The sequence below is a fragment of the Microtus oregoni genome, unplaced genomic scaffold (assembly GCF_018167655.1).
Source record: "Microtus oregoni isolate MIOR12 unplaced genomic scaffold, Mior012 000080F_ref0000499, whole genome shotgun sequence".
In the NCBI taxonomy this organism is placed as follows: Eukaryota; Metazoa; Chordata; class Mammalia; order Rodentia; family Cricetidae; genus Microtus; species Microtus oregoni.
This window is the reverse complement of record NW_024544538.1, coordinates 1303850-1318019: the sequence shown is the minus strand read 5'-3', so window position 1 is coordinate 1318019 and position 14170 is coordinate 1303850.

The window sequence follows — 14170 nt, the reverse complement described above, 5'->3', positions numbered from 1 at the left end:
AAATGACCCTATCCTAGAGCAATACTGACGAATATCTTGCTTATCATCATAGAACCTTCATCTGGTGATGGATAGAGATAGAGACAGAGACCCACACATGAGCACTGGACTGAACTCCCAAGGTCCCAATGAGGAGCAGAAGGAGGGAGAACATGAGCAAAGAAGTCGGGACCACAAGGCGTGCACCCACCCACTGAGACAGTGGAGCTGATCTACTGGGAGCTCACCAAGGCCAGCTGGACTGTGACCGAAAAAGCATGGGATAAAACCGGACTCTCTGAACATGGCGAACAATGAGGGCTGATGAGACGCCAAGGACAATGGCACGGGGTTTTGATCCTACTTAATGTGCTGGCTTTGTGGGAGCCTAGCCAGTTTGGATGTTCACCTTCCTAGATATGGACAGAGGGGGGAGGACCTAGGACTTACCACAGGGCAGGGAACCCGGACTGCTCTGTGGACTGGAGAGGGAGGGGGAGAGGAGTGGGGGGAGGGGGAGAAGGGTGGGAGGAGGGGGAGAAGGGTGGGAGGAGGGGGAGAAGGGTGGGAGGAGGGGGAGGGAAATGGGAGGCTGGGAGGAGGTGGAAACTTGTTTTTTGTTTATGTTTTTTTTTCTTCTTTTCTTAATAAAAAAATCTTAAATGGGTACATAGACAAGATATTATACCAAGAGTCCATGCTAGAGATGATATTGGCTCATACCAAAGTAAAGGTAGTATGAATAGTGAGTACATGCTTGATAGAAAGATAGAATGGACATGGTAGGGCAGAACTTATTGATGGATTTGATCTAAAGGGTGAATTAAAGAGAGAAATCTAGGTACTTTAAAGATTTGGGCCTAAGGCAAGTGATGGTGGCATTCAGTAAGGTTGAAAAACATTTTCCCACCTTCTTATTTTGTGTATGAGAAAAGTCAGTTCTTCAGAGGGTAAGCAGTATACTCTAAATTGCACAAAAATTAGGCACAAATTGGGGACTATAGTGAATTTTCTCCAATACTTTCTACCCTGCGCTAAAAAGTCCCTCAGCTCAGCAGTCTTTGCACATTGACAAGAGACAAATGAATCAAATTATCATCAGAAGTCCAATATCAAAGCAGGGAGGGTAGGTGCTTGGATCATAAATCTCCAATTTTGTTAACATGACTCACATTAAAGAGAATTTATTCACTGGGCATTGATTATTTTTCTTTTACCATTGGACTTACAATGAGTAATTTCATATAAAGCAAGCATTACTCTTGCTATTTAATGAGAGAAGAATCACAGCCTAGTCAGGAAGAGATGTGATTTCCAATCATGATGAAATGCCAGGCTGATGAGGGAGAGAGTTTGTTTGCCTACTCTAAGAAGTCCCAGCTTTCAGCAGTTCCTAAGATGAAGAAAATATTATTCATCAATGTATATCTGTCTTCTAAGGGTCCGTTGTGTTCTGGGCACTGTTCTAGCACTAATGATATGTTACTGGTCAAAAATAGACACAACTAATACCTCAGCATATGTTTCAGCAGAGGAGAAAGAAAATGGTAAATGCAATATGTAGTTTATTTGATAGAGAAAAATTCTAAGGAAAAATAGAAAGCAACTGTTATCGGATGATCGTATCCCTTCATCATTTATATATTGAGGCCCTAACTTTTAGTTTCAGCTCGTGACTATATTTGGAAATGAGGAACTAAAAAGATTCATTAATTTAAAATGGGGTCATTGGGATGACCACTAATTCAATTTTGACTGGTGTCCTTATAAGGAAATTTTAACATGAATATCAACAAAAGAACACTATGTAAAAACATAGATGATAGCTACTGATGGCTTACAAGAAAACAGTCTTGATTGATGTCAAATTTCAGCCTTGAGGTCTATCAGAACAGAAATGTAGAAACACCTCAACTGACTAACAATGGATATCTAGAGAAACAAGTTTTCACATATCCATATGATGATAAAGCATTAGTCAGGCACAAAATACAATGGCATAATCCTTGCATATTTTAAGAGTGCTGCAACAGGAATAAACATTAGAAACAATACTTTAAGTGAAAAGGAGTTAGTCATAAAATTATATATACCATATGGTTCCATTTATACAAAATGTTTAGGAAAGGAAAATCTGTGGAGGCAGAAAGGATATTAAAAATTGTCATGGGCTGAGTAGAGGAAGGACAGGAATGATTGCTTACAGACTATGGAGTTTTCCTTTTGTAGTGATGAGATTGTTTCAGAAATATAAGGTGATGATGCTATATGCATTATACTGTATATTAGAATTATTCAGAGAAACAGAATTCATAGGAATATATATTTATATTTATGTGTATGTGTATATGCTTGTCTATATGAATTATTGGAGTTGTCTCAGATACTTATAGAAGTTCAGATGTCCCAAAATTTGTCAGTGCTATAATTCAGTTTTGAGTGGGAAGTCTTGGAAACAATAATTGTTGATGTATGAATGCGAACAAGGCAAGATGATTTCCAAGATCAAAGAAGAACTAAATCCATACATCCCTTGTCTTTTCTCCTTCTGTTCTGGCTTTTAATGAATTAGAAAGTTTGATTCCTTTACTCAGTATACCACGGCAAATGTTAATAATTTCCAGAAAATACTTTCACAGATATAACCATAAAGAATAGTTTAATCAGCTATCTGATGAACCCTTAGCTCAATCAAGTTTCAAGGTTTCAAGTTTACACATAAAATTAACTATTACATACTACAGTGAACATGTTTGTAACCCAAAGTAATGTTTGAATGGAATATTTCCATAATATGATATTTATACATGAAAATATTAAATATACAGTATATAATCATTTGATTGTTCTATTGAGAAGGAACTGATATATGAGTAGCAAGAATAAAATCAGGGAAGTAATTTAGAAGCTATTTAAGTAATATAATTGGAAGGAGATTCTGGTTTAGACTAGAATGGTAGTGGTAGAGGCAGTAAGAATTTTTAAATATTGAAATTATGCTGAAGCTTGATACAACAGTTTTTATTCACAGACTGTGGATTCAGAAAAGGTGTAGATCAAAGGATACTTCAAGTTTTTTTTTCTTGAATGAAGTTGCTGTCAAATGAAGAAGGAACATACTTGCAAAAAGGGTTAGAGGATATTTGTGATTTGTTTTTTTGTTTTGAAAAACTGTAAGCATAATTTCTTTTTAAAATAAATTTATTTAACTTTATTTTATGTGATTTGGTCTGAAAGTGTCAGTTCCCCTAGAACTTGAGTTACAGACAGCTAGTTGTTAGCTGCTATGTGGGTGCTGGGAATTGAACTCAGGACTTCTGTGAGAGCAGCCAGTGCTCTTAACTGCTGAGCTATCTCTCCAGCCCCTATCCAGTATAATTTCTATTAGGTACCAAAGTGTACACATTAATCACACAGGTTCATGGGGAGCCCTGAGTTTTATAGAAAGGCTTGGGAAAGAGATATTTTCTTAGTATTCTATTGCTGTGAAGACACCATAAGTACAGCAACTCTTAAAAAAGAAAGCATTTAATTGGGGCAGACCCATAGTTCCAGTAGGATAGTTCATAATCATCATGGCAGGAAGCAGGGTGGCATACAGGCAGACATAGCACTGGAGAAGCTGAGAATTCTACATATGGATCCACAGGCAGAAAGAAGAGATAAACACTGGGCCTGGCTTGGGCCCTTGAAACCTCAAAGCTCACACCTCCAACACAATTCCTCTAACAAGGCCACACCCTCTTCAACAAGGCCACACCTCCTAATCCTTTCAAATAGTACCACTTCATGTTGACCAAGCACTCAAATATATGACCCTATTGTGGTCATTATTATTCAAATCACCACAGATACCAATGCAGGTTTTTCAACATGTAAGTAGAATTTAAAGACATGATACTAATTGAGATTTTTCAAGATGGTTCTTCTAGTTTATATTGATTGCTGTGCCACATTGTAGAAACACAATGCTGATAGGGGTAATGTGGTTACTTTAGTTATGCCTCATATTTTAGGAAGATATGATGTTTACCCTGGGCAGACTCTTATTTTGGAAGTAACTTGCTACTCTGTTGTGGCACCAGTGTGATGTAGAAGCAATGATCACTTTATTCTCAAAATCTCCTTATGCGTTTAGGGTGACATTATTCTTATACTTTAAGTAGTTTCTAGCACAAAGAGAGAGACACTGTACCTCTCTAGGAACTCCCTCCTGAGGGGAGGGGGATGAGAAAGACAAGGTTTCCGTAGTGCTTACAACTACCATCAAGTGGTGTTGGTACATAAAACATTACAATATCCCATACAGGTTACAGACCAGTTAAGAAAAAAAAAGATCCATACATGTTATAGCCCAAAGCTAATGCCCATGTCTGGGAAGAGCAATTAGAGTTCATTAATTGAGTTGCTGGTAACACTGCCATTCTCAGGGCTAATTATCCTTAATTGGAGTTGTCTACTTTGATAATAAGCATTTGGCTCTCTTCCATTCAATTTAACAATGTTCCAGACACTACACTAGACACTTCAGGGAATTCCATAGTTTAAAGATCTCAATATTAAGTCATGGGATCAGCTCAGTACATAGATAATCCCAACACAAGGCAGAATATAATGAGTAACACAAAGAATTATATGCTTGAGTTGGATCAACATAAGAGACAAAGAATAATTCTGTCTTGGTAAGAGAAGTTAAATGGAACTTTGTAGAATTAGTAATAGGATCAGGGACATAGGAGAATTGTTAAATTTCCACAGAGGCAGTCTAGTCAGAAGAACGACTCAGGTTCCTGGGAGGTTAAAAATGCACAGCATTCATAATTATTTATCTATGCATATATGCTTATTCCTTTCGATTACTTTTTAATTTTACATGCTTGTGCTCTATGTGCCCTATAATGTGCTCCCAGTATGGTGATGTAACAAAACAAAATTTCTGTCCTCAAGGACTTTATGTTCTAGGTAATTGAGATAGCACATAAATAAGCAAGTAAATATTTAGATATTAAATCATTGTTTAAGAAAAAAATGTTGCAGGGTGATGTGGGGAAAATGTTCCAGGGCTGAAAAGGAATGTTCTTTCTGCTAAAATGTCAAGCAGCCAGACAATGTAGTGAAATAAAATAGTGTATCAAATATGTAGGATGTAGAAGAACATTTCAGTTGCAGAAAATGACAAGTGAGAGCACCCTGTGACAAGAGCATACATGCTGTGTCCTAAAATCACCAGGCCTTGAGCAACAAGAATAACTGAGCTGTCACTTTCCACGTCAGGGAGTCATGAGCTTGAAGCAGGCTTAAAATTTATAGAACAACTGGAAGCTTGTTTATAGTGTAAGTTCAAGGGGTTTATTAGCCCCATGTAGGTACCTTTGACGGCTACTTTCATTGTTAACTTTACTGGATTTGAAATAGCCTAGACTTAATGCCGACAGGGCCTGTCTGTGGAGCAGTTTCCCGAGAGATGTAACCAAGGATAGAAGACCTACTCTGAACATGATCAGACTGAATAAAAAGGAAAAAATTACAGCTGACTTATTTATCTCTCTCTGTTTCCTGACTGCTGGCATAAAATGCCCAGCTGCCTCATGTTCCTGTCACCACAGAGCCTCTCTTTTCAATCATGCTTTCCCTGCCATGAAGGACTATATCTTCAAACTGTGAGCCAAATAAAGCCCTTCCTTAAGTTGCTTTCTTGTGTATTTTCCATAGGAAAAAAAAATGAAGTATTCAAATAGTGGATTGGATGCATGTCTGTCTGTGTTTGTGTGGTTTAGGTGAGATGTTAAATATAGAGATAAGAACTGAAGAGTTGATTTAATATTATTTTATTTAACAGTATGATATGAAGCTGAATGAGATCACAAGATAGCAAAATGGTCCAAAGATGGTATCTAATGTTCTTCAATATTAAATATTTAGATTAATTAGAAGGGAAAAGCAAAAGTGACTTGTAACAAATGATTACTAAGAGTTTTCCTCAAACAATAGCAAATTATAATGAAATACTGAGTTGGTTATAGTATGGTCATGAGATACAGAGGTGGTTTCAGAGTTTAGCAAGGCATCATAGGAATAGATTCATCAGGCATGGGTGTTTGAGACTTGGCAGGAAGAGAAAGGGCATAAAAAGCCTTCTAGTCATCTATCTGGTTCAGATAACTAGACAAGTTGAGCAGGGAAGGGTGACCTGGATTGAGTATAGGAATACAGGATATGTTGGGTTTTGAGGCAACTGAATTTGAGGTCCTTATAAGGCACCCAAAAAGAGATGCCAATCTGACAGTTGTAAACGAAAGATCTCAACCTCCTTAGCGATCAGGGAAATGCAAATCAAAACAACTTTGACATACCATTTTACACCAGTCAGAATGGCTAAAATCAAAAACACCAATGATAGCCTATGCTAGAGAGGTTGTGGAGTAAGGGGAACACTCATCCATTGTTGGTGGGAATGCAAACTTGTGCAACCACTTTGGAAATCAGTGTTGAGGTTTCTCAGGAAACTGGGAGTCAACCTACCTCAAGATCCAGCAACTCCACTCTTGGGAATATACCCAAGAGATGCCCAATCATACTACAAAAGCATTTGTTCAACTGTGTTCATAGCAGCACTATTTGTAATAGCCATAACCTGGGAACAACCTAAGTGCCTCTCAATAAAAGAATGGATAAAGAAGGTGTGGCACATATATACTTTAGAGTGCTATTCAGTGGAAAAAAAAACAAAAACAAAAACAAAAAAAAAACCAATGATATCTTGAACTTTGCATACAAATGGATGGAAATAGAAAACACTATCCTGAGTGAGGTAACCCAGACCCAAAAAGAGGAATATGGTATGTACTCACTCATAAGTGGATTCTAGCCATAAACAAAGGACATTGCGCCTATAGTTCGTGATCCTAGAGAAGCTAAATAAGAAGGTAAACCCAAAGAAAAACATATATTTTTCCTCCTGGATACTGGAAGTTGACAAGATCATTGGCCAAAAGTTGGGAGCAGGGGGTAGGGGTGGATTGGGGAGAAGGGGAGATGGGGAAAGAGAAGGGAGAAGGGGAGGGTTGGGGAGAGCTTGTGGGAATGGGATAATTGAGATGGAGGAAGGGTGGATATGGGAGCAGAGGAAAAGTTATGCTAACCAAGAAAGCCATTTTAGGGTTGGCTAGAGTCTTGGCTCTAGAGGGGTTCCCAGGTGGCCAAGGCGATTTCCCCAACTACTTCGGTGGGCAGCAGAGGAGAGGGTGCCTGTACTAACCTTATCCTATAGCCACACTGATGAATATCTTGCATATCACCATAGAACCTTCATCCGGCGATGGATGGAGATAGAGACAGAGCTCCCAAGGTCCAAATAAGGAGCAGAAGGAGGGAGAACATGAGCAAGAAAGTCAGGACCGAGAAGGGTGCGTCCACCCACTGAGACAATGGGACTGATCTAATGGGAGCTCACCAAGGCCAGCTGGACTGGGACTGATGGAGCATGTGATCAAACTGGACTCTCTGAATGTGGCTGACAGTGAGGGCTGACTGAGAAGCCAAGGACAATGGCACTGAGCTTTGATTCTACTGCATGGACTGGCCTTGTGGGAGACTAGTCTGTTTGGATGCTCACCTTCCTAGACCTGGATGGAGGGGGGGAGGGCCTTGGACTTCCCACAGGGCAGGAAACCCTGACTGCTCTTAGGACTGGAGAGGGAAGGGGAGAAGGAGTGGGGGGAGGGGGAGGGAAATGGGAGGAGGGGAGGAGGTGGAAATTTTTAATAAACAAATTAATTTTAAAAAAAGATTTCTAGAATATTTTTCACAATGACATTATTTCTTGAGACACTAACCAGTGTGTACTTTCCACCAACTTTGAAATGAATTGTTCTTTGATAGGTTAGAGACGGAGGGGGAAGATATTTTGCACGGAGAAATACCAATTCTGGGTCTAATGGGCCACTTATTGCCTGGGGAACTGTGGGATAGTCCTGCCAGCTATTTGAGCTTAACTTTCTTCTTTGATAAATAAGAGTAGTATTAAAACTTTAAAGAGGGATTGTTTTGAGGGATAAAGGAGGTGTTGTAGTGCAAATATTTAGGAAAAATAAATGCCTCAAAACTTAGGTTGAGTGAAGATATGGATAAAAAAATTAATTTGAGGACTTATTAGGAGCCCTGGAGAACTCTAAACAGGGGCTCTTAAGCAAAGCAATGCATGCCTGGGACATGACCTTGAATGGGACTAATAATGACCAATTGGTTCCATAGCGACCCTAGAAAGTTGACAAATAAGCTTTCACAAGGATTTTAAGGAGATTCAACATGACCCACATGAAACCAGCTAGGGCCGCTCTTTATTGGGTCTGTTGTTGAGAGACCTGTGCCAATTTCCTTAGTAATGGCATTGTCTCTGAAGAATACGTGAATTAGAGGGAAAGAAAAGCAAAAATACAGGAATGCAGGACTTGGCTGAACAAACTTGCAATGAGCTATTCAGTAACTAGGTTTGGGCAAATAAATATAAAGAAAAAGAAAAAGAAAAAAGAGCACTAAAATAACAGTGTAACATATCAAATGTGAGAGGAAAGCAGAGATTGACTCAGAGTGACAGAGACTGGCTAGAATGAGCAGTTAATCTTCATTACCGGAGTACTCTTCAGAGACTAGCATAGAGCGTGACAGTATGCAAGCAGGGAGTATGTACTGAATGAATGTATGAGCAGAACAGGAAGCAGGCTGTGAAGAGAGAGAGACACACACAGAGGCAATGATATAAGGGTAGGAAAGTGGATTTGTAACTGAAATCAATTCTGCAAACATTATTGATCTCATATGCTTGCTAGGTACTGAGAAAACAAGAATGTGGAAGCACAGGGCTGAGTCACCAATACCGACAAGCAGGGACATATTGATAGCTATAGCAAAGGCCTTGGAGGCAGGGTCACTGAGCTCAGTTGTGACAGTGTGTGGGTGGGGGCCTTTCAGAAAGTCCTTATCATGCTTACTTCTGGGATGCTCCAGTTTCCCTTATTTCTACTGCATGCCAAATTCTAGGAATCAACAAACAGTTTTAGTATCCATTGTTATTAAATAAAACTGGAAAGAAAGTCCACTTGGAAACTCACTGATCACCTAGTTAGATAAAATTTGAATTCTTATCAGTTCTTAAACCACTTTTTATCTACCGATAGCAAACATGCTGAGAAAGAGATCATGGACACAGTCCCATTCACAATTGCCTCTAACAGTATCTATGAATAAACCTAACCTAGGAGGTGAAACACCTATGCAACGAATTCTTTTAAAACACCAAAGAAAGGTATTAGGTGAGGTAGAATTTCCTTCTGTATGTTGTGAATACCACTGGTTAATTAAGAAACTGTCTTGGCCTGTGATAGGGCAAAAGAGTAGAGCTAGGTGGGGAAAATAAAACTGAATGCTGGGAAGAAGAAGGCAGATTTAGTGAGAAGCCATGGAGCCGCTGCCGGAGACAGACATGCTGGAACCTTGACAGTAAGCTGCAAGACTCATGTTATAATACAAAATAATGAAAATGGGTTAAATTAAGATGCAAAAGCTAGCCAATAAGAAGATAGGTCTTATAGGCCAAACAGTGATTTAATTAATACAGTTTCTTTGTGGTTATTTTGGGAGTCTAGGCACCCAGAAAATGAATTTCGTTAGGAAGAGTGAGATATCTCCCTAAGATTTGTTATCCAGGGGGATCCTAAGGGTCCCTTAAAGAATACAGGCTATTACCATTGTTCTTGGCTGCTCACTAGGATTAGACTACTCTATTACTGAAGAAATAGATTACTCTGTTGCTGGAACTGAGCTAGAAACTTTCTTCCTGATGGCTAGATTTTTATAGTGTTCAAAAGTGCTATGCCTGGAAAAACCTAAATGCCTCTCCACTGAAGAATGGATAAGGAAAATATGGTACATTTACACCATGGAGTATACACAGCAGAAAGAAAAATGACATCTTGAACTTTGCAGGAAAATGGATGGAGCTAGAAAACATCACTTTGGGTGAGGTAACCTAGACCCAGAAAGACAATTATCACATGTACTCACTCATAAGTGTTCTTTAAACATAAAGCAAAGAAAACCAGCCTACAAATCACAATCCCAGAGAACTTAAACCACAATGAGGACCCTAAGAGAGGCATACATAGATCTAATCTACATGGGAAGTAGAAAAAGACAAAATCTCCTGAGTAAATTGGGATCATAGGGACCTTGGGGGAGGGTTGGAGGGGAGAGGCAGGGAAGGGAGCAGAGAAAAATGTAGAGCTCAATAAAAATCAATTTTAAAAAGTGCTAGGCTGGCTACTGGAGGTGAAGAAGCATCAATGGTCCTACTCAACGCTGAAGCCTGTGAGCTACAATATTAAACTGCCAGGCAAAATGTATACACTAGTGCAATAGTAGTATGACTGTATGGAAGTAGCCAATCACTTTTTTTTAAATTTTTTTTTGGTTTTTCAGTTTTGATTGAATTTTTATGCTTGTTTTACAGAAGGTATTCATACTGATTATTACAAACTTAGATGAAAGCCCAAAACTGGGAAGGTCATAGGCCCAAGTGGGAAATCGATTATTGTTGTTTTGCTAAATGGATAAATTGGCCTTCTAAATTTGTGTATACTCATAGATTATTGCTGTTCTCAGCCTGAGGCAGAGAGTCTTCTGCTTGCATTAGATTAAAACTAGTGCAGAGACTCATAAGTAGTCAAGGCTCTCAGGATCAGTTGAGTGCTTGGTTTTAACAGGAAGGACATCTATATAACACACTGTCCAAGACTCTGGGAATTTGAAGTTTTTAGGCCATTACTGGAATCAGAGACAATTTTTGAATACAGTTCATTTTTATGCATTTTCCAGGCTCCCTTTTAAAGCACACCATTTCTCATGTTGTTGTTTTCTTTACTGTGTTTGACTGGCAATTTAGGCCTTCTATTTGGGAAACAAAATTTAGAAGGAGCGCACTGTGGAGTTGGAGATAACAGAAAGAAAAGAACAAACAAGGGCCTATGAGATGGCTCAGCAGGGTGGAGGGAAAGAACTACACATTATCCTCTGGCCTTTTTAGGCACCCTTCCCCCTCCATAAAAAAATAAAAATGTTAAAAAATAAGTACAAAAAGATCAGCTGACCAAACTGGCCAATTTGACAGCTATCATTTGAATAGTCAAGTCAACTGATTAGAAGTTGCATTTGATTATCTGGCATCACACGGTTCTTAGGACATGGAGCATTTTGCTTTTCAGCTAGTCATTGTAATGTCTTAGTCATGGACAATGAATAATAAACAAAAAGCTTAGAACTAAACACTCAAGGCAGTTTATAACGAGTTGCTTAATGACAAAATGACACAAGTTGTAGTGGCTAGGTATGGGCACAGCTGAAGACCTTGGCTTTTTAAATTGTTTCTGAGTGGTGTGATCGACATAATTGCAATTGAATTGTACTCTTCTTGAAGTCGGCATGACAAATGAAAATGACTAGGCTTATAAACTTTCCATTGTTAAGGTTTATTCTCATTTTTTTTAAAAAAGATTTTTTTTAAAAAAATCTTGATTTATAAAAATCAATGTTTAAGGTGCATTTCCAGAGTAGAACATGCCTTTTGCATGAAGCACATGGAAATCATCATCCAGGAACTATTCTCAGTGATCTATGTTCCATTATTATTCCAGGAACCAACATCCATCTTCCAAAGACACCAAGCCTATAGTCAAACTTTAGGACAGCTGGAGCTTCACTTGTTACTTTGTGAGGAGATCTAAGGAAGAAGGACATATAACTGAAATGCTGTTACTTTGTTTGGATCGGTATGGTGTCAGGATTCTTAGAATAGCTCCTGGTATTTCCAGCGGGAGAAGAGACATTTGTAGGGGATAGTTAATTCTTCTTGGTTTTATAATCATTTTTATACAAAAAACAAATGTTATATGAAATTCTGGAACAGAGCTTAGTTGAGGCCAAATGTCCATGTTGATGGCTTAGAGAAATGTTGGTAGGTAGAAGACAGGGCATCTTTGTAAACACAGATATAATCACCTCCTAAGATACAGCTCTAAAAATGGAAGTGTAGGAGGTGGGAAACATTCATCCAAAGCCATCAAAAAAAATGCCTGCTTTGTAAACCTAGTACATTTTGAAGGAAGGAATGGTTTCCCTATGTTGGTTTCTGCAAATTCTATGCCAGTCTAGACTAGAGTTGAGAAACTAGAGCTTGCCCTGAATGTAGAATGTAAAATGTAGCATGTAGAACAGATATGCCTATACTGAAAAATGAAACCCTGCAGCTTAGCTGTCTTCCAGGCTCTACACTTTGCACTGCACTGTTCATCTCTTGAAGTGGATTGAGTCAGCTGCAGAAGGTTGACCTCAAGTATGGCTGTTAAGTTCTTATTTCTTCCACACAAGTAAATTTACTGCCTGCGTTTATCTCAGGTTCTGAGAACAAACAATTTTCAGAAGCTAATCTCTTCAAATTCTCTGGACTACTTGAGACTAGCTTCCAAAAGAGGAGTTAGAACACGATGAAATTATCAAAAGGAAATGAGGGGAGTATTTGGGTGTAGCCAAATAAAGGTCAAAATCTCCCTTGGTTTGTCTGGTTACAGAAAATTGTCGGTTCAGACTTTATATTTCCCTCATCCAGCCCTGATATGGGGATATATACCTAGTCTAATTGGAACTTGTTATGCTGCATTCAGTTGATATTCCTGAAAGGCCTGCTCTTTTCTGGAGGTAAATGGAAAAGGAGTGGACCCTTGGGAGAGAAGTGTGGGATGGCTCGGTGGTGTGGAGGAAGGGGAAATTGTGGTTGGGAAGTATTGTATGAGAGAAGAATAAATTTTCAAAATCTCCCATGTCTAATCCTTTGCCCTTCAACCCTCTGCAGTCAGTGTAAGTACTCAAACCCCTGGTTAGCACTAACATAAATCTGTGGTGCATATCAGCAAATTCGTGTTCACTTCTAGTTACTCTTAGGAGTCACACAGATGAAGTTCAAACTTCCTGTGAAACAATGACTTTGTAACTTTGCTTAACTGACATATAATTATATTTATTTTGAAGATGCAGTGTGACATTCCAATCCATATATATATATATATATATATATATATATATATATATATAATGCATTATGACCCAATAATAACTGTGGTGATCATTTCCATCTCAATAATTTCTTTCTGTTTGGACATTTTGAATTCCTTTCTTCAAACATTCAAGGTATCTTTTGTTACCGCTCACCGCCCATTATCCTGGATCATTCAATACCTCCTAAATGGTCTGCCAAAGCTTTACCTTTTTTCTGCTCTATTCTGCAAATTTATAATCCCTCTATAGTGCCTATTTTATCCCATCACTTTCATGTTCAAGATTCACAAATGATTTCTCATTTTTATTTTGCTATACCTTTAAAAATCAATTTTATTTTATATACAGTAAAACTGATCCTTTTAACATGTTCAGTTCTGCATTTCCTTTCTATTTTTTCATTTCAGCATTTATTCATGTATATAAGTTATATGAAATAAGATTTCCTTGTGATTATTTTTAAGCATACATTTCATCTACTTTGTTCATATGCCCCCTGTTTTCTCCTTCTTCCCTCCCCAACCTGCAAAGAGAAAGGCAAGGAAATATAAAGTATTTTAAATTTAAAAATGGAAAAAATACTATAAAATATGCAGAAAAACTTTTAACACATGCCTAGAGGAAAATTTACAGAATAGTTTTATACTAGTAAAGAAAAGCACTTTCAAATCAGGTATCTGAACCTCTACCTTGAGAAAGGAGAGAAGTAGAGCCAAATAAAATTCTAAAGCAAAAAGAGAATAAGAAAATGCACAGACACAAGTCAATAGAATACAGAAAGTGATAAAATTCAATAAAAACAAATCCTGGTTCTGGGATTTGAACAATAACACTTATAAAACGCAAGCCTGAATTTTGGTTCAAGAAGAAAAGAAAAGAAGACAGGATTAGTAATGTTAGAGTGGAAAGAAGGGCATTATTCTTAATTGTAGAGTATTTTGAAAGACAATGAGGAATTAGTTTCAATAATTCATGCCAACAAACTTGATTATTTACATGAAACAGACAAATTATGAAAAGATTGTATCATGGATAACCTGCAAAATCAATTAGCCAACAATGTAAATGGTTCTACATCTACTACAGA